Source organism: Molothrus ater, chromosome 6 (genome assembly GCF_012460135.2).
Source record: "Molothrus ater isolate BHLD 08-10-18 breed brown headed cowbird chromosome 6, BPBGC_Mater_1.1, whole genome shotgun sequence".
Classification (NCBI taxonomy): Eukaryota; Metazoa; Chordata; class Aves; order Passeriformes; family Icteridae; genus Molothrus; species Molothrus ater.
In genome coordinates this window covers 21,843,939-21,868,757 of record NC_050483.2, presented here as the reverse complement: position 1 = coordinate 21,868,757, position 24,819 = coordinate 21,843,939, and the positions used below count along the sequence as shown (strand labels likewise).

At 37.5% G+C, this 24,819-nt stretch overlaps 1 long non-coding RNA gene across 5 annotated transcripts in view; it reads right to left on the bottom strand.

Annotated features, from left to right (window-relative positions):
* Window positions 1–24,819, bottom strand: part of LOC118687259 (uncharacterized) — a 74,889-nt gene that overhangs the window by 5,948 nt on the left and 44,122 nt on the right. For 4 of the 5 annotated variants that reach the window (XR_004980311.2, XR_008508470.1, XR_008508472.1 and 1 more), the window contains one exon: window positions 7,309–7,378. This is a non-coding gene — a long non-coding RNA (uncharacterized LOC118687259). Of the gene's footprint in view, window positions 1–7,308; window positions 7,379–7,893; window positions 7,913–24,819 lie in introns of those variants that run through there. The other variant, XR_004980313.2, reaches the window with a different exon arrangement.

The window sequence follows — 24,819 nt, the reverse complement described above, 5'->3', positions numbered from 1 at the left end:
TTCAGGAATCTGGGTTAAATAACAACCAAGTATGTTTTATTCCACACTCATACCATCACTCTTTGGTCACACCTCTGCCCTGTAAGCTTCAAGATAAATGTCTGTAGCTCAAATCCCACTTTACAGAAAAAAAGTTCAAGAAATCAGTTAGTCTTTTTTTTTTATTCTTTCTTCCTAGTCTTTCATACTGTCTCATACCAAATAAGCCTTCCATTTTCATTACTTGTTCACCTCTAGGCATATGAAGGAAGTTTAATTCTTATAATCAATTCACTTCTTTGCTTCAGCAACTACTGAAAGTGCCTGTGGTAGCACTTAATGCATAAATTGATGATTGGATTGATTCTATCACTTAGTTTTCTATTGACCACTGAACAGGAAGTTACCTCCTTAAAACATATTACTTCTCTTTGAATAATCTGCTACAGATGTAGCAGATTATTAGGACTGAAAAATAAAATTAAAATGGATGACTGAGCAAGCTTGCTTTACTCCCTACCCTGTGGAGATTTCCCAAAAGCCAAAATGCCAAGTAAAAATCTAAACTGTCTACCTAGAGGACAGCAGCCTTGCTGAAAAGCAATGTTCTTTAATCTTTAGGTTCTTCTGTTACTTATTGAGTACTGCACTATATGCAGTATGTAAAAACTACAGTCCAAAAGGCAGGGGAAAAAAAAGACACAAAGTCCCAAGGAAACTGATTATACATACATTTTAGAATGCAACATTGTCTTGGCCTAGATACCTAAAAACTTACCTAAAAATTGTTCCATTAAGACTCCTACAAGTAGCCCATCCAGGCACAAGAAGTCAGGTAGCACTGCATGAATTCAAGCCATAGTGTCCAAACCAAACAACACATAGTTCAGAGTAAACACAACCAAGCTACTCAATTAAGAGCCATAAAATGAAATTAATGTGACAAAAACTAGCAGCACTTTTCAAAATGGACCCACTGTAACTTAACATATCCATCTCAGAGTCCACTGATAGACAAGAATGTGATATTATGGGAGGGGATATCCAGGATTCCCAAGTCAAATTCCCCACCCCTGTGCAGAACCCAACATTGATGTTCTTTCCTGGATATATCAAACTTCCTTCTAGAAGAAAATTAAACTTGTTTCTCGTTTGAAACTACCCCAGAATATCGTCAGTCTGATAGTTAAAGCTCTTCCTCCAATTTCCAGCAAAGTCTACCCATTATCCCTTTCACACACATTTGTTTTGCTTTATTCTAATCTTGAGCTCATATAATTATTTTCCTTCCTTACGTAAGTGTAATTGTCACTTCTGTGTCTCTCTGTCAAGCCCCTCTATTCCTCTTAACATCCATGTGGTCCTTTTCTGCATCTGTTCCATCCATCTGTTTGAACCCATTTATCTGAATGTGGGTGATAGTTGGGCTCCACATAAGATCTTATTAATGTCATACACTTTGACAGCAATACTTTCTATACATACAGGAAATCCATCCCTTAACACTTTCTAGGACACTATCTTTTTTTATTATTATTTTCTCAGCCATGTCACATGCTGTCATTCTCCTGCTGACTATTACACCAACTACCAACCTGTCACTGAAGTGACAGAATAAATTGTCATCAGTTTCTAGTTGCATCACTAAATCTCATCTAATTCTATTAATCTCAGTTTTGATTCATCATGTCAGCACATGGATATTCCAATCTTCCTCTCTATTAATACAGTCCACCAGTTTCGTGTCATAAGATTTTATCATTGCTGTACTTTTTCACTAGTATCACTAAGGAAAGAATTCCAATAGTCCTCAAAACCTCCAGTTTCCAGCCTTCTTTTCCTCAGTATAGTCTCTTTCTACCTATTATCTGCCAGTTCATTCCAAAGTCACCTTACAATGCAATTAATCCAAATTTTCTCTGTTTTACATTATTTCCTCATGTGGTACAGTATCAAAGTTTCCTCACAATGAAACACAGGGTAACAAGGTAGTCTGCACAGCCTTTTTTTGCTAAAACTGCTGCATTTCATCCCACCTTTAATTTCTCTGTCATCGTATTTTGCTCTTCAAAAATTGTCCAACACCTAAGTGTACAATCGCTGCCAGATTAGATCACCTCTATTACTAATCTTGTCTTTCCCTTTGGGTACCCTCAACTATTTGACCCCCTTTGCGTGTAGCTTCCACTACTAATACAGTACAGTATTTGCAGGTAGATCATACATTTTTGGCAAGGGAATATTCTGTATTTATTGTGCTAAAACACAACTCCAGTGCTAATGCATTGCCACTGAAATAAGAAAACAGAATCTAGGAAAACCTACTATTGTAAAACTGGAAAAGCAATGGTTAGAATGGGAACAGAGTAGGCCATACACTAACAAGTTTAAAGCACATTACAACAGATTAATCATATTTCCCTTGCCTTGATCTTTTCTGCTTTATTTTGTTCTGGACTTGCTGATTTGTATCTCAAGCCATCTTCACCAGCTTCACTCTGCAAGTCCAAACCACCGGAGGTTATAACACTGGCACTAAAGGCACTTATCCCTTTTCTGTGGCTACTCAATAATTTCTTTCATAAGCAAAACAACTTTTTTTCCTCCAGTGGAACAATACCTTTCCTTGAAAAAACCCATAGATTTCACTTCTTTCTTCTGAGAACCATCTATGTATACTTTAAGAACTGTACTTCAGGTGATATCATTGGCTAAATCTGATGTGCTTTCTGGCTCAAAAATGTTTGTAGAGTTCCTCACATACCTCTCCCAGAAACTGAGCAATAGAAAACAAGCCTACTATGGTGTATTTCCTTTTTATGTTGTTGTTTGAGCTCAACAGTGTAATATTCTCTGCACTTGATTTAGTAGTTATAATAAATTAGTCTTCTTCTGCATCTCAGGAGGATTACTATTAGCAAGGAAAATAACCTCACAAGAATATTTCCATTCGCAGAAGTTTAAGTATGTTCAGCCCCAAGTTCAGCTAACTGTGAACCCCAAGATATGCTTCAAAAACGTAAGGAGGAAAACAAAAATACACAAACAAAATTTACTAATGTCACTTAGACTGATTTATTATTTGTCATTTATTATTTATTATTATTTCCTTTGATACATAGAGTAACTTATCCCTAGTTAATTAACAAGTTACTTTAAAACATCAGATTGAACAAAAACTGACTTCACACTACTGGTATAAATTACATTAAATTAACACGTAGCGTTAATTGCCTCCTTTTTCTTCCCTCATCGCTATGTCCGGAAAGAAAATACCTCTCTATCCGGTAAACTACCAAGTCCCGTTTGATTCCTGGGTTTGTCCCATAACTTCAACGCACTTCAGCACCTTCATTCTTCCACTTCACATTTAAAAAACTCAAAGAAAAAAAACCCAACTTGCAGATAAAAGCACTCGATCCCCTCCTGCCACGTGCCAGCCTTTGCTATATCCGCGCAAGCAAGGCATCTCTGTGCTCTGGGCTTCGGTGCGGAGCTCAGCGCGAACTGGAAGCCAAGGTCCGCACCCGCAGTGAGCCCGTGCCTCTCCGGGGCCCCGGGCAGCCACAGGCGCGGCGGGACGGCAGGAGCCCCAGGGGCAGAGCGGGCGAGCCGCCCGTGTGGTTTAACCAGAGCAAATCCCTCTCGGGAGGACGCAGCTCCGGCCGAGCCCTGCCGGACCGGGCTGATGCCCCATGGCCCGGACCGGGCGCGGAACGGCCAGCAGCGAGGGGCACCAGGAGGCCTCGGCTCCGCCGATACCGGGGCTGGCCAGGATGGGCCGGGCACCCCAGCACCACCGGCTCCGGGACAAAGCGGCCACTGACCTGCCGGCGCTCGAGGCGCGCCCCCGGCCGGGCCGCGGCCTGAGGCCGCTGTTCAGGGCGCGGGGATAACGCCGGCGCTCGCAGAGACCCCCCGGCCGGGCACGGGCCGGCCCAGCGCGGCGGCAGAGTGCGGACGAGCCGGCCCGGAGCTCCCGCCCGACGGGACAGCTCTGGCCCACCCACGCCAGAGCGGGCGGGCGCCGTCACGGCTGCTGTCAGCGAATCCCGGCCGCTGGTGGCGGTTCCCGGCATGCCGCGGCGCCTACAGCTCCCGCCGGCCCCCGCGGCCCGCCGCCGTTAACCCTCTGCGGCGCCCAGGCGCCTCCGCCGGCCCGCTCGGCCCCCCCCCGCCGCTGCCCGGCGGGTCCTGCCCGGGACCCCGGCCCGGTGCCTCCGCGGCCCCCGAGGAAGATCCACCCCGCCCCCGCTCGCCGGCGGAGCTCGCTCCGAGCGGCTCGGCCCGGCCCGGCCCAGCGGCGGGCCCCGGGCCGCTGCCATTGTGGCGGGTTTCAGTACTCCCGCAGTGTGGTTTCTGGTCCCGGCCACAACTGTTCGTTACTGGGATTAACTGCGCGCTCCCTGAGAGATAGTAAAAAACTGGTGAAATACCTTATTCTAGCTGGTGGGGCTTTAAAAAAATTCTTTATTTATGTTTGAGGAGGCAAATTGTAATAAGCAAATTAACTCCAAAATAGCTTTACAACCCCCAGAAAACTTCGTGACAAAGTTACTAGGAAATGCTGGGCTATCCTGTAGTGAAAGGAATGTGAAAATCAGTCATTCATGTTCTGCCCTCCTTCCCATACACTCTTCATACAGGTGCTCAGTATACGTGTGACTAACACATACAGCACTTTTACAGCTCCTCTCTTAAAATAAGTAGCAAACAATGTGCATGCAACTACCCTGCTGGGAACTAAAAAATATCCCGGGGAGTCAGACTCAATTTATAAAGTCAGTGAGGGACAGGGGCAGATAGCACAAGTCCAGGCAAAAGCAGCACCTCGGACTAAAACCCTCTGGGTCTCACCCAGCCCCCCTCCACAGGACGGTATCGCACCCCAAAACAGCCCCTGCACACACGCAGACCTCATCCTCTATTCTTCTATTTTATTTGCATTTTTTTTATGAAAGCCTCATGCAGCAAATAAAAGTCAAATAGCTCTAATTTGTAATGCTACAGACTGTAACAAGCTCAGACGTGTAACTGCCTGACAGGCTACACAGAAATCTACCTTAGGCTCCAGCCTCTGAAACAAATGCAAATATCCAGAAACATTCTCCTATTTCTCCAATATTAAATTACAAGTAAAACAAACCTATTGCCAGATTTTTAATACAAATATGTCTTTAAAAAAATTAAATCACTACAAATTTATTATTTATTTCAAACTATAAACAACACAGAGGAAAGAAACACATATACGTTTCCCTTTTTAGAAAAAAAAAAAAAGGCAAATTTATCTATGAGAAAAGCCCACACGTAGCTCCTTTTTTTAAAGTTCATTTTTTACTACCCTGCCCCTGAAATCAGCCTACAACCCATAGATTTATCTAGAGAAAACACAATTGGAAAACCTTTTTATGTTGCACTCTTTTTGAACACTTACAGGAGGTTTTTAAAGACAATTCACAGCCATGCTATTTCAAACAGCACGAATACAATTATTTAGAATTTATTCTTTACTGTGGAAAATTTTACTTTGATATATTTTCCAGAATTTCCTGGGAAAACACAATCAGTCCCCATCTAGCTAAGCGCACCTACACTGTTACCTCTTTCTCTGTATTTTTTCTTCACAAATCAACAACAAACCTTTCGTAAGTGTTTACATACACATAATAAAATAAGAAGAACAACAATACCACAAGAAAAATGCTCAAAACCAAACTGAAGGTGTAAATGACCTCCTGCCATGTTCCAGACGTACCTACAGAATCCCTCCTCACTGGTACAGGATTATACATTCCGTTATAAGTTCAGCCTTTTTATATTTTGTACTATTTTAACACCCTAAATTTATAGATTTTAAAAATTGGCATGTTAAAAGGGCTTTATTTAAGAATTTCAATGAAAATAGTGTTATGTTTTGTCATATAATCATAATCCTTCTTTTTAAATCACTTAGAATTTAAGTATAACCTAATTAAGTGATTTTAAGTAAGTCTTAACCCAAATACACAGATCTAATAAAAATGTATTTTGCAAACAGGGAAAATAGACTTCTAAAATGGATTCCTCAGGTATGAACAAAGATGCTGAAACATTTCCTCCCCACAAACTTTGAGATCTCAACTATTTCACGGCAATTAGATTTAAAACCAAAATACTTATGAGAAAACAAATTTCTCCAAATATCTAGCATAATGTTTCATTCCAATTGTATTTATTTATTCCTTTTGTATTTGAAAGAAATCCTTCTATTTTCCTGGAGGAGAAAGAATAGGGGAAGAAAAATACTTAAAATCCTAACTACCTATCTGCACATACTATTTATTTCAAAACTCTTCTAACAGCAGTTAATACTTTATTTTAGATAATGTATATTATTTTCCCTGTAAAAATATTATTATTTAGATTTCTGCCTTTTCAAAGGCTACAGAACAACATTATAGATTTTAGAGTCCTCTAATCATCTTTAATCTCTCACTTTTTTCAATGCTACAAACATCCTACTTGGTAAATGGAATTTATATTTTTCTCTTGTCTTAATTATCAGAGTTGAATCAACAATTCAAACCAAGAAGAACAAGTGACATACCGTAACACAATAGCAACTCCAACACTTTAACACAGCTCTTCTATGTATTGGTGTATAAAAAGCTTGCACAAAGTATAAAATACCTCAGAAATACAGACTCTTTCCTGATCAGAAAATTTTACTTATTCACGAATTTGACCTCAAGCAACTGCATTTTTCTCAAAAAGCATCCTATCTAGAACTTTATGCCATTTACTGACTCTTGTTTAATTAACCAGCATGCTTTAAAACCAAGTCTTGGCCCTTCAACTTAATCAGAACAGACTACTTTTAATTGCTACCACATCAAATATATTTGTCAACACAATAAAACCACATACAATTAGAAAGAACTATTTTTTCTAGCCCTGCCTTTGACCAACCAGAGATCGTAGCATCTACTTCCAATTTATTTGCTGTTCTAATATGAAGCAAACTGAAACACACAGCACAGTTCACAAATACATTGATCTTTCTATAATATCCTATAATTTGCATCTTTTAATGGGAAAATCCAGAATACCACTGTCAGCACTGCTGTTCTCTGCAACCGATCGGACGTCAGAAGGACTTGGCATTAACTTCCCTCCCTCACAACACTTTGCCTCCTCACCTCTCTCAAAATAAAACAAAAGTATTATGTTTGCCTGAAATGTCAATAAACACCAAAATCTAGAAGGCCAAAAGGTCAGGTATTATTTAATCTGAACAGAAAAGTTATTTTTTCTCTCTCTCTCAAGCCATCAGTAAGAGCAGGTTACCTGAGAAGAAATGCTCATGTCCCTTAGATGTCCGTCCTTCTGTCCCAGAACAGGGGCTGTGCCATGCTCTCTGTAACATAAGAGGGAATAGATTAAAATTGTTGTATACCCAGGCACATTTCTGTACATTCAAATTATCTGTCCCTCAAAAAGCTTTATATCTTTTTTTCTGAAAAGCATTTTAAAAACTCTTATTACATTCTACTCTGAGTTCTCAAAATTGGCTTTGATAAGTCAGTTACACATGTCAAAAATTAGTTCCATACATTGTCACTTGAAGTACCAGATTCCCCAGGCCTGCTTTTAATTTCTTAGAAGCCTCTATATCACTGCATGCTCTATCTCATTAGCAACATTTAATCTGCAAGTGCTATGATCTTATATTTAAATATATATATATATATATTTATTTATTTTACATACACTGAAATTTTTTAAAAGCCATTTACATGAGAGACAAAGTCCTGAAATATTTCTTCCCAAAGCAACTTTTCCCTCCTCTGCTTTAAAAGTTGAATACCTTCCCAGATAAATATGGTCTTTGCTTTACCCATTTTTCTGTGATTTGTATTATTTTGTACTTACTTCTGATGCTGCAGAATTTACATAGGCCTGTAGTTTTGAGACTTCTATCTCCTCCCTCCACCTGCACGGTAGATACCAGCTAAAATCACTGTCTATAGACCATTCCACCCCCCCCCCCCCTTTTCGCTTCAAACTTTTCCAAACAAATGTGAGAGGGAAAATTGTTTAAGATAACGAATACAAATTCAGTGTGTTAAATGAAAAAAACAAACAAACAAACAAAACATCCTGCTTCAGTTTGTCATTTAATAAGCCTTATCAACATAAATCGTGGTCAGAAAGCCTCAGCACTGTAGGGTGTAGTATTCATGACTAAACTGCCTTAAAAAAATACATCATCTTGTACCCCTTTCCTTCCATATATTTATCTTCCTCATACTGCTCAGATCTACAGCACACTGTAGCCACACATGTATTTTTACACACAATTTCCTAGACACTGACAAATGTGAACCAAAGAAGAATTTTGCTCACAGTCAACTTATCTAAACCACTTATTTCCTCCATTCTCTCTTTTTTTCCATGGCATCCAATGTTTTTTTTTACCCTCTGCTGTTGTTTTGTTTGGTATTTCCCCACTTTCCTGTACATTTGTCTCCTGCTGATCCTACTAGATTGGGCAGGAAGAACTGAATGTCTGTCTCTCCCCATTGCTACACTGCTATTTTTTGGTGTTTTATCAATTAAATGCAATTGACCATCATTTAAATATATTTTTAAGGTATTTTTTCTTTCCCTTCTCTAGAAACTTGCTGATTACAGTTACCAATACTTTTGTAAGCAAGGTCAATTCTGTCCTGCTCTAGCACATGCTTCTGTCATAATATTAAGGGTATATGACTTACAAGTCTGTGATGCAGTGCATGCAAAAGGAAAATGTGTAAGAAAAAGAGGGTGATGTGTACAGATGCCCCTAAATATCATAAAGAAAAAATTGACATTTTTAAGTGGTTCTGACTTTTTAAAGAGATACCATCATGAGAAAACACCTATCTTAGGGGAAATCTTCTTCTAGATCACTAACACTTTTTCACACTAATAAAAGCAAAGGAAATTTTAAAAATCAAATTTACTGTTAAGCATCAGCACTTTAGGATTTCTGCATTTCACTTAGCCTGGGAAGGGAGAGTTGCCTGTTGGTTTCACTTTTGTTCTCAGCTAGTTTCACTTTCATGCACTGGCAGAATCTTCTATGTTTTTGGTTCAGCAGTGTTAAAGACAACATTTATATCTTTAAACAATCCTCATTACACTTTTAATATGAACAATTTGAGTCCATCTACTTCCCAGGACACTAAGAAAAAGTAATTTGGGAGTCTAAATATAATGGGTGGCAAACTTCTGAAGGAGCAGCTTTCACCTGTCTCATGTTGGGTTGTAGTCTGCTCTTTCTTTCCCTGAAATCAATAGGAAATGTGCCATTCATTTCAGTGATAGCAGGATCAGGCCACTGGGTCTGTAATCTGCAACAAATAATGCCATATGCAGTCCAATATATTCCTTACAATATACAGTGTTTGCCTTTAATTATTTTCCTATGCAAACTCAAGGGGAAAAAAGTGGTCCCTGCATTTACCTTTCTGTATGCTTTTAAATTAGCCATAAATACTCTTCCTGACATAGGCCATAGGAAATTAGAGGACATATGTTCACCTTGGTCGGGATGGGGAAGGAAACACCGTGTCTCCCTGCTACCAACTACAGTAACTCTCCTCCTCCTGCCAAGTGCAATCTATTAAAAAAAAAAAACACTCCAGCCCAGATAGAACCTTTACTGTCTTACACCAGGACCTTGTCTAAGTTTCCAAAGCATACTTTTTTCATTTTTTTTGGGATAAACCACAATGCTCTAAGCAGCTAAGCAATCAACAGCAGCCCAAGAACTGGCCTGCATTTATATTTTCTAAACCTGTATATTCCTTTTTATATTACCTTCCCTCTCTATGTGCAGACTTCAAAACACAGCTGTGAACTCACACACATGGAGGCAAGCACATATACATAGAACGGAATCTTCCTCTAGCTACCAAAGCACTTCAGTTTCTGCCTTTGTAGACATAAGGGCTTCTGAGACACTGAGACTTAATGGAAGGACCTAGGGGTTTATGGGAGACTTGCAAAAATTGCTTTTCAACTTCTTTCATAGAAATTTTCTGTCCCACAAGCACACATAGAAATTGTCACTAGCCACTTACCGAATTCCTGTCACGTTTACATGCCAAAAGTCAAATACTAAAAGCTCACATATGCAATTCCTGTGAGAATACTTATATCACAGTTTTATTAACACTACTGTTTATTTCACCATATGAAATGTGAATAAAGGCATGGAATTTCACTGTGATTATGTGCCCATCTACTTCACATTTACACACTTTTCTATCCCAGTAATCTGGGTACTGTATATTTGACTTATATTGTCACATTACACGTCTAGACACGAGCAGCTTCCACAGCACAATGAAGCACACATTCCTGCTTTCTCTTTTCCTGGATATTACTACAGAGAAGAGGAGTAACTGCTCTCTCAAAAAGTTTGTCTTTACCTTCCTTCTCAACCAACATTTCCTCTCCTTTCCCCAGAAAACATCCTTTTCACTTCCAAGGCCAGTTCAATGTGTGACACTGAATTTCAGGTATACAAATATACCCCATGTTCAGTGGGGTTATTCACTCATTTAGGTCAACCACACTTTGAGGTGCCTCAGTGCCATACAAAAACAGACCACCATGACCCGGGTCACAGAAAACTTAGTTTGCTGGAAAGCATGATCACAACGCCAACTTTCACATATTCACATCAGCTACATCTGCGTCCCAGGGTATCCATCCATATTCCTTCTAAGTGCCAAAATTTGCTCTCTCCTAACAGCAACATCTAAGACTTGTTTGTCCCTAATTTCCTGATGTCCAACCATGCTGTTGCTAGAGTGTTTTGGTGGTAGTTAGCTATTACACAGATTTTACATCGGGCTTTCACCCACAGCTGCATCTGCCCCAGTAACAATATCCTGGGAGAAAGACTTTACTACTGCCAGCTTTCCTTATATTAGCATTTAGGACACAAAACTCTGAGTTGTATCAATTTCTTTAATATAGGATGAAGCTTAAGTGAGCACTCATGAACCAGGAAATATCTATCAATTAATATTGGTGGAATTAGATAAATAATTACAGGAAATATGAGGGCCTGTTTCAAAATGGTTGCTTGAAAGGATGGGCTTCATAAATTAGCCTTGTTCTTAAATGCTGTTCTTGGTGCACTCATAGAAATTATTTCCTTCTGGAGCATTCTGGCCTGTATTTTACCTGAATTTTATATAAATATTTGCTGTACATTTTTGTGTTTCTAAAACTAGAAAAAACAGATCATTTTAGCTGCGTGATTGCCATTTATCTTTTGTCTTCCAATAATAAGGATATTAAGGCCTCACAGCAAGTATTTCAATGAACCCTTTGAAATACTGTGAGAGTGGTAGAGAGGCCGAAGACAGCTACACAGGAAAGAAGATGGAAAGAGGGTTGGTGTTACTTCAAAGATACTTAATGTTATACTAATTCCTGAAAAGGGAATTCTCCATGAGGTGCCTATCCTAGCCATGCCAGCAGTTTTGAAGGGCTCTGCAGTCTCTCCTTGGGGTTCCTAATGGTTTGCAGCCCTCTTCTGACAGGTTTTGCTGAAGTACAAGAGGTTATCACAAGGACAGTCTGCTCCTCTCTCCTTTTTCCTTCTGGAAACAAGGAGCAGAGCGACTATTAACAAATACTTGCTTGTGTATTTGTCTTGGGAAGGCACCAGGCATAACATGTGGTGCTATTTAATAGTCACATTATTCATAATCCTTGCAAGTGGAGAGTAACTGTCATGACAGGTAGGTTAAACAGAAGAACAGAGATGTGAACAGGTCAAACAGTGTCTGTGACAGGTGAAGAGAGCACAGCCTAGGATCACTGACTTTTCACCTCTCTTTCACTCTAGTTCAGTCTCAAATCCACCAGACTTCAGCTGTCTTTACCTTTTCCTGATCTTTAAGCAGTGCCCTGATCCTAACTCAATGGGGCATTCACATAGGAGAGACCAAGATGAGCATAGCAATAACCAGGCTAGCCTGGGGGATGGGGATCCATGCAGAGAATCCCAGTAGCGTTGGAACCCCTCCTTTGGATTGTGATAGAACAGCATCTTCCTGTTTGCACAACAGGGTTATCTCAGAGACACAGTGACTATTACAACACATGGGTTATAAATGCTATCTGGCCCTATTTTAAACAACCAAGGTAACACAACCTCATAGATTTCCAATAGTCTTTTGCAACCTCTAACTAAAGACTGGCTGATCAAGGATCTAAAACAATGGATATACAACACTTAAAAAATACTTACATTCTTTCCTTACATTTAAAGCAAATATACCAACATCAAAACCTCTTCTATCGCCCCTATCCCTTACCAAGAATAATTTTGTTTGTAGAGAAACATGAGAGAAGGTAGCTGTAACTCAGGTTATCACAGAGACTTTGTGCTGTTCTGGAATTACGCAGGTCCTCTGCCACTATCAGCAGACCTTCTCTGAGTCCAGGTTAAACAAACCTGCTTTCTGTCACTTTCTAAAACTGTGCTGTTGGGGAACTCATCATTCAGTGGGAACTTTGCCTCTGCTAAACAATTGTTTCTCAAACCACGGGTTGCCAAAGGACAATGATACTCACAGTGTTAAAAAACTCAAAGTTTGTCAGGAGTATCTCAGTTTTGACAACTGGGGACTGAGAAGATCCTGCAAGTATCTAGGGTAGCTACTGATCTACCAGCTACCTTGGCTTGCTGTCAGTGAGTCCAGTCTCCCTGAAAAAGTTACTTTTCAGGCAGCAATTACAAAAATCTATCATCAAAAAAGGGAAGAATTCAAGAAAATGACAGGGAGAGAGGTGAATCAAAAGGAAATCACAGATTCAGAAAGTTCAATAAACACTGTACTAAAGACATAATGACATTGCATACAGTAGATTGCAAAATAAGGAAGTACATATGCTGCCTGCTAACAGGAAAAGGAACTGCACCACAGGTTACCTCCCTATGAGATTAAAAGAAAGATACATAAAACTTTCCCTGATGATGGCCTGACTGGTAGCAGATTTATCAGACTTGATCAATTAATGGCACATCATTTAGCAACTACTTTTTTGCCATATATTCAGTATCCTACAATTGAGAAGTAGGGCATGATCCTCACAGTCTGAAAGCATTGGTCCTTCTGAATGAGATATTAGTAGATGAATGGGAAGAAACTACACACGACTCATTTTAGCTGGAGGAAGTGCTCAGCATGTGTAAAAATCCTGCTTATTTCACCTGTCTCAAAATGTATTATGAACTTGGTACCTTTTGGGTTGTATGCAGACAGCTGATGAGCTTGCTCAATTTCCCTCTACCATTTTGAAGAGCTTCAGCTATTAAAAAAACTTATTGCCAAACAATTCTTCTGTTTTCTTGTTCTTAAACCAGCTTTATGCACTCCCAAGTCCTTTCCCAGCTGTTTCTGGGAGAAGATGGTGTGTGATTTCTCCCACAGCAAATCTTAAATAATTTATTTTACTTCATATTCTACATGTTCATACATATATTCTACATAGAAATATATTTCTACATCTTATTTGACATTCCAGGGCACCTAGGCAAATGGCGTTTAACTCAGTTAATATTAAACTTCTTGCAAAAGATAAAAGACCCCTTACTTCTCCCACCCTCTTAACACCCTAGTGTAAAAAATAACACCCTCTGGACAACAAAAGTTTGGCTAGAAATTTCTAACATAATGAAGATCAGAAACCATCTACTAACAGGAGACTAACAGAACATCCATCATTTTTATCCTCAGGAGGAGCATCCAAAACCATACTTTGCTAGCCCTCAAGAATGCATATTCATGGGTTGTAAACCAAGCTGTGTCCAACTAATCTTGGATATACGGTACAGCCATCCCTTTCCTGGGAACCAAGTCAAGTCATTCTCAAGTATCAAAACACACTCATTAGCACTAAGCGAGTGGCTTTTCAACAGTGCAGTTATGAGCATGATGTAACAATTTAAATGGGATTAAACAAAATTCAGTAGACTTCCATAAAAAGGAAATGCAGTGTTCTGGTTTCAGAAATATCACAGGTATGACTTTGATCTTTTCTTATTAAAAAAAAATTAAACTTATGTATAAAAATTACATCAAAGATCTTACAGATTTTTATGAAAAATTAAGCCCTGTCAGTCTTTTCCATGGACATTTCTTACTGTCCTGTATGATTTTGCAGCACCTCAAAATTCATGGTGTTTTACAGTATTTGTCTAAATACTGTAGGACTCCTGGTCACAGCTAATAGCAAAATATTCTCTGGCTACCAAACCATAATTAAAATAATGAGAAATGAGAAAAGAATAGAGAAGAAGAAAAATTTAGCCTGATAGTTATGATAATAGATTACAGACCTATGTGTAAACAGTGGCTGTGGGCCCAATACATATTCCTGATCAAAGCAGTATGAAGTGGACACTTCACAAAGGGTTAAGGTCAGGTATTTCTGCTCAGGTTTTCTGTCTCTCACATGGATGGCATTGAAGCTGGTCTTACTGTGTTTTGTAAAGGCACCCAGCAAGCTGCCAAAGTATAAACTCAAGTAAAAGAGAAGGTTGGGCAGATTAATTCAAACTTCACTTGGTTTGAACTTCTCAAATAAACTAAACATGGACAGAACACTGTTAACTGGCACAACCTAGCTGAGACTTTTACCCCCTTTTGAACATTCCTTGTATGCCATGAAGTTGAAGACTATGACCCACATTTCACTACTGTTGCACATCTTTGTGTGACCAGTGAACTCTGAAATTTCAGAAAATGTATACATTTTGAAAAATTCTGAATTTTAATTAAATTTGGAAAATGAGACACATGTGAAACGCCCACAAATTGTAAGTGATTCTGTCAGCATCCACTTGATTTTTACCAGTTGTTAGTTTAAGGCAGCCATTAATACCTTCTTGCTTCATGTTACCTCTCAACTTATATGCATAGGGAGTAAATACACCAGCAGCTAGGTGTATTATCTATCCAGAGTCTGTTCTATATACAATATTTTCTTTGGTAAAAAATTAACTCCTCTCTATTCCTAAAGTTTCAGTTTCTTTTAAGCAAGCAGTTAAAATAATCACGACATCCAAGCCATAAATACAGAATATTGTACAGAAAAATTCTGATAAATACAACCAAATTGAAACCAACTGCACCGTGCACTAGAATGTAGCCAAATAGTTTTTACCAAAACAGGCCTGACCCTAAATTTCTGGAAGACTTTGGTACCACAGACCTGGAATGGTCCCCATCCAAGAGCTGGGCTGCTCTGAGGGTGGGCAGGCTTGTATTAAAGCTTAGCCTGTACCCCCACCTCAGGCACATCTCAACTCTGCACTCCATTCCAGGAGGGAGTTAGGCTGCAGCACAACAGGTCACTGCTATCCTGTGAGCCCAATGATCACTGACAAACTCTTGGCTGGATTTATAAACATCACACAGTCTGTATAATTTCACATCTTCACACCTATGCTTCTAGATTAATTGAAACTTCATATCTTCAGTTAAGCAATTTACAAAGAAGTTTGGTGCTAACCCACTTAAATCCAGATATCCTCCTATTCTGACTGCTTTCCTTTTTGTTCCAATTAGATGCCCTTGTGCACATTAGTACCATCTTATCTTAAATCCCTATGTCATGAAATACAGATTTGCTGCATTATTATAGCAGAACAGTGGTGAAGATGACTTGAATGGTTCCTTTAAATCTTAAAAGTGTGGGGCCTGATTGTTTAAATAGAATTCTATATGATAAGTATAATGACCATTAAAACTAAGATTTAATAACTAAAATCCCAATTTGCAACTCTGATAAATATTGAGGCAAATTAACTGGATTTTTTTGAGTGAATTAAACTTAATGAATGGTATATTTTAGGTTAACAAATTCATGCTAGTAGCAGCATGTCATTATTACCCCAAGAATTTGTCTTACAGAAACAGAGGATTTGATATGAGTTAGGAAATTACAGAAACACAGAATAGTTTGAGTTGGAAAGGACCTTAAAGATCAGCCAGTTCCAACCCCCCTGCCATGGCAGATGAAGTTACACTGATCTGAGTTCTATTTTTGCCCTCTACCAAATTAACCAGGGAGAAAAAGGGAAAGAGAAAACTTAAAGTTAATTAAAGCTGTATTAATTAATTCTCATCCTGACAGGGTGGATTTTTAGAGACCGGAGACCAAGCAATTGGGTCTTCTTATTTGAAATACCTGAACAATGAAAATTGTGGCAAAAATATTAGTCTTGGTAAATAGAATAGAAATCTAGAAAACTGTAGCAGAAGAAAGGTATTTAATTTGGAACCTCTAATATACATATTCCTATGGTCATAAAATTACAGTGAGAAATGAGGAAACTGCATTCCAAATTCTGCTTTGCCTAATCTTATTCTATTATCAGCTGGAGCTTTGAGTGTAGGACTTTGTCTTATATTTATGGTATCCTACAGAAAAAAAGTTAATATTATAAAATAAGAATTTACTGGAATAATAATTTATAGTTGAATCTTCATAATTGGAAATTTTTAAATTAATTAATTACATTGAATCATCTTTCACATATGCCTTATTGTAATGTGAAATACAGAACTATTTGAAAAATTTTTGGGAGGACTTAAACTGGTAATATTTTGACCCTTTCAGCAAGTTTGGCATAATTTCTGGAGAACAAAAAGATGACATAATTAATGTCATAATTAATGACAGGAGAACAAAACATTTCGAAAAACTCATAGAGGTATATACATTTTTGATTTTTTCCTGGAGAATTTACTATTCACCTCTAAAATTGTTCTTTTAAAAATAAGGAATGAAGCATATTATTAACACATCAGTTCTGATTTCCATTTTTGGCTCACATTGTGACTTACAGAGCTCTCTTTCTAATTAATGAAATAGTTAAAAACATAATCACGTTTAAGCTTGTTAATACATGTTTTAGAAGCCCATGATTTCATTGAGGAACATACAATTCACAGACTTAAATTTAAGGTGGTATCTCAGTGGAAACTGTAGTCCAAGAAGTTGAACTTTCTTTGTGACATTTATGTGCTGCCATTACACTGAGGCAACTCTACTCTAAGCTCCCTCCCACTTCAGATCATGCTGTACCTACCTTCCATTTAGTTAGTAAAATCTACCTTATTGTACTGATTATAGCATTAACATGGCCAGAAACAAATGCCCATCAATTTAAATTTTATATGAAAATAATTATTTTTCTTTGAAAAAATCACTTTTCTGGTGTTACTCTCTCTATTGATCAGATATATCCAGTTATTCTTCTCCAAGGTAAACACTTAGGTTTGCTTAGTACATGAAAACAAAATTTTTTAAATGTAGTTTCAATTAAATTTAAGGAGCTTTCCAGACCTTTGAAAAGCTAAGGTCTGTGGTAGAACTCTCACCATGAATTTTGATGTTTTTATTTCAATTTTAATACAGTGCCAATGCAAAAAAGGTGTTTCCCCTCTTAAAAAAATTGCAGCAGACATTTAGAAATATTTTTATTCAAATATGGGGGGGGGGGGTCATTTGTTTTTGTTCTTTTAAATCTTTCCCTGCAAAGTCTTTAAAACTTCATAAAGTTACTTGTGCAAAATTGCTGCATATTTCCTTCTGTCAGTAATTTCTCTTGATGTCAAAACAAAATAAATACTTATTCTTTATTATTAATTTCAAAAACAACAGGGATGTTGTGTTTATTATTCTGAAAGCCATAAATGGAAAAAACTTCAAGAATATTAAATAGAAACTGAACAGAGAGCTTCCAGATACACGATCAATAGGAGACTTTTAACATACAATAATTATTACAAGTGCTATTATTTGGATAAAACTTGATGTAGGATATTTATCTAGCTCATTTTTCTATTAAATAAGTCTCAATTAAACTTACAAACAAATATGATGTAGCGCTCTCTGCTCAGTCAGTTTAATGAGATATGAACTATCCCCAAAAAAAATATTTTATCCCAAAAAGTATTTATAAATAACCTACACATTATAAGCAAAAATATATCAAACCACATTTACGGGTTTAGAAAAATTTTTCAGGTTTTTAAGGAAGATTTGAAACAGATTCTTTTAATCTCAATTTGTTTTCATTGCTAACTACTTGAGAGCCTTAAGAAAGAACAAACTCCCCACTAAGATTCAACAATGCAAATTAATGTTTCTAACAATTGTTACTGTATCTACATCCACATGTTTTGTTAATTATCATGTACAGTATTCAATTTGAAAAAAGGCTGTATTCTAGCTGCAGTTAGTTATAAGATAATATTATAACTTTCAAAAAGCTTCTTACATAAATTAACTTTTTAAAAAAATGTTCAAATAATTTCCTATTAGTAATTCCAGAGTAAAAAGTCTGCTTCAACAGAAGGAGTATTTGTGAATTATTATTGAATTTACTTTTTTCTCTGCTTCTCTATAGAAAAATCGATAACAATTTTTGAAAGAGGAAAAAACATAACTTTTAAATAGAAACATATTCAGTAAGGATGAGTAACAAGTCTAACAATTTTGTCCTAAAGTCATATGAATTAGTTTGATATAAAGGAATTCATGAGATAGTGATGAACCCCAAACTGACTTATGCTTAGTGTTTACCCTTATCAAATTATTTTCTTTTTGTTTTTGATTAAAACTTTAAGTTTTAATCCTACCAATTGTCCTTCTTCAAAGGTTGTCTCTGCCTACTATTTAAACAATGTATTTACTAAACTAAAAACTTGAACTCACAAATACAAAAAATTTTTTAATGCCTGAAAGACCAAATTTGTATCTTTTGTTAAAAGAATTTCTTTTTTGATGCAAAGATATCCCTATTTTATTTTCTAATGCTAACATTAAAATGTCAATTCTTAGGTAACTAAATTTTAGATTCAGCAGCTTGTTTTAATTGTTTTAATTGACAAAACATATTTCTACCTTTATTCTGCAAGGGCAGGGCTTTATTTCTTTTGCATCCTGTATATGTTAATTGAGACTCTAAAACATCTAGGTCCTATAAACCACTTTAAAACAGTAGCTAAATAAGGCTGAATACTTTTTATTAAATTATCAGCCAATAGCTTACCAATAGCTATCTCCCAAAAGCTTTTTTAAACAGTAATTGCTAGTCCTTGTTTGCTTAGATTTTAATCTATAATTTTTGTTATTTTGATTTTTAACAAACAGTGAAGTTTTATTATTTAGCAGAATACTGAAGAGTTAATAAATTCTATTTAAAAAGCTGACATGAAATTCAGGTCCCTTTGAAGGCAAATGGAATTTAGCCACTCATTTCAGGACAGCAGGATCAGTCCAGAAGAATATAAAATCCAGTTGCCTCCTAACTTTTACCATGTTTTACCATGAATTCAGTAACAGTTAGATATGCTTATTCTTTGGACATATTCAATAATTTTATTCTTGTTTTTTATTGTTAGGTAATAAGTCCAGCAAAAGGAAAAAAAAAATTAGCTGGTATTTTAGCTAAAGCATACAATATTCCCACTTCAGCTTTTTCATCTGTATATTAAGGTATAAAACACTGCTCTAAATAGATTTCACAAATACTTGAATTTATATCTATATTAGATAACTGAGCTTATTTTGTTTTATATTTAGCTGCATGCTACGTAGTACTTTGGCTAATAGGAGTCTAACTTCCCAGAATATAAGAAAATATCTTCCCTGAAAATTATTTCTGAACTGGATGCTATTTAGTATAAATATTCAACTTTTTTAAAAAACTGCCCACTGAAATTATCTGGCTGGTGCCTGCAGTTCTAAAATGTTTTCCCTAACTTTAGTTCTTTTCTAATTTTTAATTTCCTTCAAGTTCAAATTCGTGACAATTAAGTGGACCTGTCTCTGCATGTCAATATTTCACAATATGTAATATATTCAAATAAAAGCTATATAAAGCTCAAGACATTTTTTTTTCCCCTGAAAGAAGTAATTTCAGGCAATACATATAAAGGCAGAAGATATTTTGCCTAAATTAACTATGGAGGTCAAGAGACTTGTATGAAATTTCTCTTCATATGAAAGTATGGATTTATGATTCTGTGAAAATAATGTTTGTGGTAGACAGCATGTTACCAAAGCAGCTTTGAAAGCTTGTATAGTTACCTTCTCTGAATGTTCTGGCTACTTCTGGTCCTCCCCTATCTGGAAGAAAAAGCTGGTTCCAAAGTTAAATTTGCAATTTATTGTTACAAATCAAATCACCAATTTCTTTACTTTAAAAACTCTAGTACTGTGCAAAATTTTGCTTATTTAGTTATAGATTCAAGCTGCTTGTCCTGGAGATTTTAATTTTTGTAGAACTTATTATAGCAGATCCCAAACAGCCAAGAAAAGAAACGCAAACAAAACTACAGCTAAAGGCTTTTTTACTTGTTTTTTAATTCATTTGGAATACTTAATGTTGTTTGATGTATAATGCAATTGGATACATGAAATTAAAAGTTTTAACTTTTATTTTTGATTTACTGCTTTCAAAACTCAGCTCTAAAAGCCAGGTACCAAAAGAGGAAGCATTGCAGCATTATCAATTGGAGATTTTGCTGGGGCCATATTATGTTAACCTTCACTCCTAGGAATAATTCTGATCCGCAGAAATGTTCCTATTGAGTTCCTTTATCCTATTTTCATGAATATGCATGAATATTCACTAGAGGTTGTAAGATTTAGCCTCCAAATAGCCAGCAGAAATTTCTTACTTTTTCAGTAAGGAACAAAAAGCATGTTTAGTCCCGATGTTAATCAAAGCTATTTTACAGGACAAAACTACTTTGGAACAAATTGTTTCAATCTAGCCCCCAGGATTTACCAACTCCTTCAGTAAGCAGTGCAATTTACTCTCAGGTAAAGCTGCCTCAGAACCCAAGCAGAGTGTGGTGCAGACAGAGCAGGACCCTTGTGAGCCCCCAGGCTGGTGAGGTCCCAGGCACACAGGGACCCGGGGCACCAGTAACAGCTGGGATGAAAGCTGCCTTCCAATCCACAAACCTGCAGGTGTCAAATAGTGAGGGCAATGGAAAAGCATGGGAGGCTGGTCGAGATCATGCCTTTGTGATGCATGCTTTTGCTAGTATACGGCTGGAAAAATCAGTCGTTCTGCCTATTTTACCTGTGACCTTGATGTCTAGTCTATTTGGTGAAGTCATAGGCTGCACCTCTCCCCCCCCCCCCCCGCCACCGACAAAGAAGCAAGCTGGCAGGAAATTTTCCCAGTAAATACAGAAAGTGTGAACCAAAAGCAGAGAAAGAGAATTGGTGAAAACTCCTTTATATTATCCAAAATCAGGAGTTAAATCAGGATGGTCTGTTAAAGAGTTACCAAACCAACCAGCAAAGATCTAGTTCTTTAAATTGCTGGAGTTGCAGCAAGTCTTTGAGAAAGTGCTGGGCAGGAAAGGGTTAACACCTTTTTTTGGAATAGAGTGACACTGATGGCTCTATTTGTAGTGACAAAGATAGTTATGGGCCTGATTGAACAAAATCGTGAGCACTTCAAGCAGAGCAAGAGCTTGAAACTACACAAGGCACAACAGACTACACCTCACGTCGATTTGAAAAGCTGTTGCCAAAAATAAAGCTTTGATAACTTTTCCATTCAGAATTACTCTTTTTTTGAGCCAAAACCTGTCTCACTAAATTAAAACAGAACAGCTAAAATTTCAGTCTTAGATGTGTAACAAACTTTTATTTAAGAAAGATGTGAGACTATTTAAAAAGTAATTTGTAAGTTGTCCTATTCTAAACTTCTAAAAAGAATTTTAAAATCCCTTGCTGATAAATACAAATTAGGGATATTCAGATGATTTTGAATATTTCCTTAATTGTAAATAAGGTAAGTTCAAGTTCAGAGCCCATTAATCATGAATAAAGACAATTCTTTAAACTAGAAAATGTACTTTTATACAGGTAAGGTAACTATTACAAGGTATGAAAAAAGTTAGTCCACTTAAAAAAAATATGATCCACAGGTATTATGAGCCATAGAGTTGCTGATTTTACCCTTTATTAGCCCTTTCACAATACATCATGATATTTCAGTGCTTTCCTAGAAAAACTCCCCCCCCCACACACCTCCCCACCTTTTACAGGTTCTCACTTCCAAAGGGTTAATCAAACACCTTAATGCCAGAATTCATTTTTTTCAATGTCTATAACTGAACTGGAATCTGATGGTCACAGTTTGGTCTGTTGCCTGTGGCAGGGCTCTTCTGTGTAGCCCCCCCACTGACTGCAGTCTCAGGGATGTCCTTTGCTGTGCTCTTGCACCCTCAGCTGCACAACCCCATCCACGAAAGTGACCAGCCTGAGGGGCCAGATTGGTAAGCAAAGACTAAGAGCTATCTTCTAAGAAGTTAAAGCATTCTGCATTAAGCAGAAACAACATTTTTATTACACTTTTTTCGTTAAAGACAACAGCCATTAGCCAGTTTTCAAAAACCAACAACTGAACCCTCAACACACACATGACTTGTGCAACGTCTTCACTGGGTCTGATCACAAAAGTGATCACATGCTTGGGGCATGGTCTGATGAAATTCCCTGAGGTCAGCAAGTGTTCCGTGGTTAGCCCCCAGTGGTGTTAACTCTTTACAGCAGGTTTATGGCACACATCTTACAGAGAAGCGACTGCAAAACGCTTCCCACTGCTAGCACAGGCATTCAGTTCCCTACACATAAATGTACTCTGTGGAACTGGAGTTAGGTGGTACATAACACTGACCCATGGCAGAAGACTTCCAAGCATTTTGAGAGGAAAGATTTTACTGACAAACTAAAGCCAAAGTTACTGATGTGAACATCTGCAGTGGCAATGATTTTAGCAACTTCTCTCATTATGCCAGTAAGAATTCAGATCCACTGCATGTACTTTTATCAGTGAAATGCTGGCAAACTACCTGTATGAGTTACAGAGAGTGGGACCTCAGTCTGCCTGGGAAAGCATCATGACCTCTTACCACTGTAGCACAGAGATCTGCAATAAGCACTATGAGAGGCAGTAAAATGGACCTTTATTTTCAGATTTTGGAGGCTGAAATGTGGGTTTAAAACGTTTAAACTGTAGTTTAAATAACTGTTTAAAACATTATCACCTAACACAGTGAAGTCACTCTCTGCCATGGGCCAATATGCCACCTATACAGAGCCCCAGTCCAAGCCAGTGGCATGTTGTCTGTCTACATTCTGCAGAAGAATCAGTTTTCCCCTGGTTACAATGAACTACAGATGTATGCAAAATCTATTAAAGTTTTGGGTTTTTTACATTATTGCATTCAAACATCTTTTCCTTAAACTTATCTCAAATAGTTTTCTTCATACACACTCCTTCCTTCAAAAAAGGATAAAAACATTTTGCATGTACAATACATTTTCTCCACTTTTTTATATTAGGAAAGAGAAGATTTTACTAGCAGAAATTTTTCATATTATTTACTTTTTAGTCAGCATCTTGATAATAGTGCTTAAGGAAATGCTTAGCTGTCAAATTACATGCAATTTAGGTATTTATTTACAAAAGCTGTATCACAAAACCTGCACTTCCCCCTTTCTAGCAGAATTCTGCCAGAACCAGCCCCTCTGAACCCCCCCAAAACTCCAACAACTTCAGTGGTTGCAGGTGTACCACACTTTGCATCTGTTGTTTAGGAGGTGGGGGGGAAGCATGACAATGTCTTGTCATTAAAGCTACACAGAGAAGACCTGCTTACCTCAATGTCAGTCCCCACTGATGAAACACGTGGTTTTCTCTCATGGTAAAAGAGAACCTATCTTTTAAAATGGATCTGACATGTATTTTTACATTGCTTTTTCCAAAAAGCAATGCGAAGTTAAATATTTTGGTTAAAGTATATGTTTTAAATAGGTTCCTTACCTTTGTTACCACTAGCACATGGAACTGCTAAAGGAAGCAGTTTTTACATGTTCACTTCCATCACACATCCTGAAGTATCTAAGTGCTGATGTACTTTGGTCATGTTGAACACTGAAGCCTCCCTGAGTTCCCAGTCTCCACATAGCCCAGGGCAGCAAACTCCAAGTCACTAAAATGGCCTTCTGATACTACTTTTTACAAAGCATTGCAACAGTTCTAACTAATTTTCATTGCAAATTTAAAAATTAATCTGTTTTAATCAAGAGAGTTGAATCTATTTTTAAAAATTTTGTTGTTGCTTATCGTGATCTATTTTGCCCTGTTTGTTCTTAATCAAATGTCCCTTCCAAAGATTAACAAATGCTAAGCCTGCAGTGAGATTGGTGCTACGGATTTTAGTGTACACATTGGAAACACTGCAAACCAGGTTTGTAAGTTCATAAAGAAAAAATGGCCTTCTTTGACAGAGACTATGTCAAGTGAGCTAAACACCAAAATACTGTTCGGTCTGAAAGAAAAACATATTTCTTGCTGCAGTTGGGAGATCCATGGTAAGGCTGCGTTATTCTAAAAGCGATAAAAGGGTTTCAAAGAGAAAGACGTTCCTTCCTCTTTTCTGTCAGTTTAAGTCTTGAATGGTTCCAGTGAAGTGACTGAGGTTACTTAGTCCTTATAACTCTGTAACCGAAGGTCACTTACCAATACATCTCCTGGATAGTTTAATTGACAGACACGTCTTCTACTATTTGGTTCAAAGTTTCTGTACCTCTGCTGTAGCCAAAAATATCTTAATTGGGAACAAACCACCTCCAAATTGGTCAAAGTCCTTCTGTCCCAGAAAGCAACAAAGAGCTATATCAATGATTCACCATATCCTTCCAATGAGTATTGATAATTATCTCCTTCCCAGCTCCCCAGAT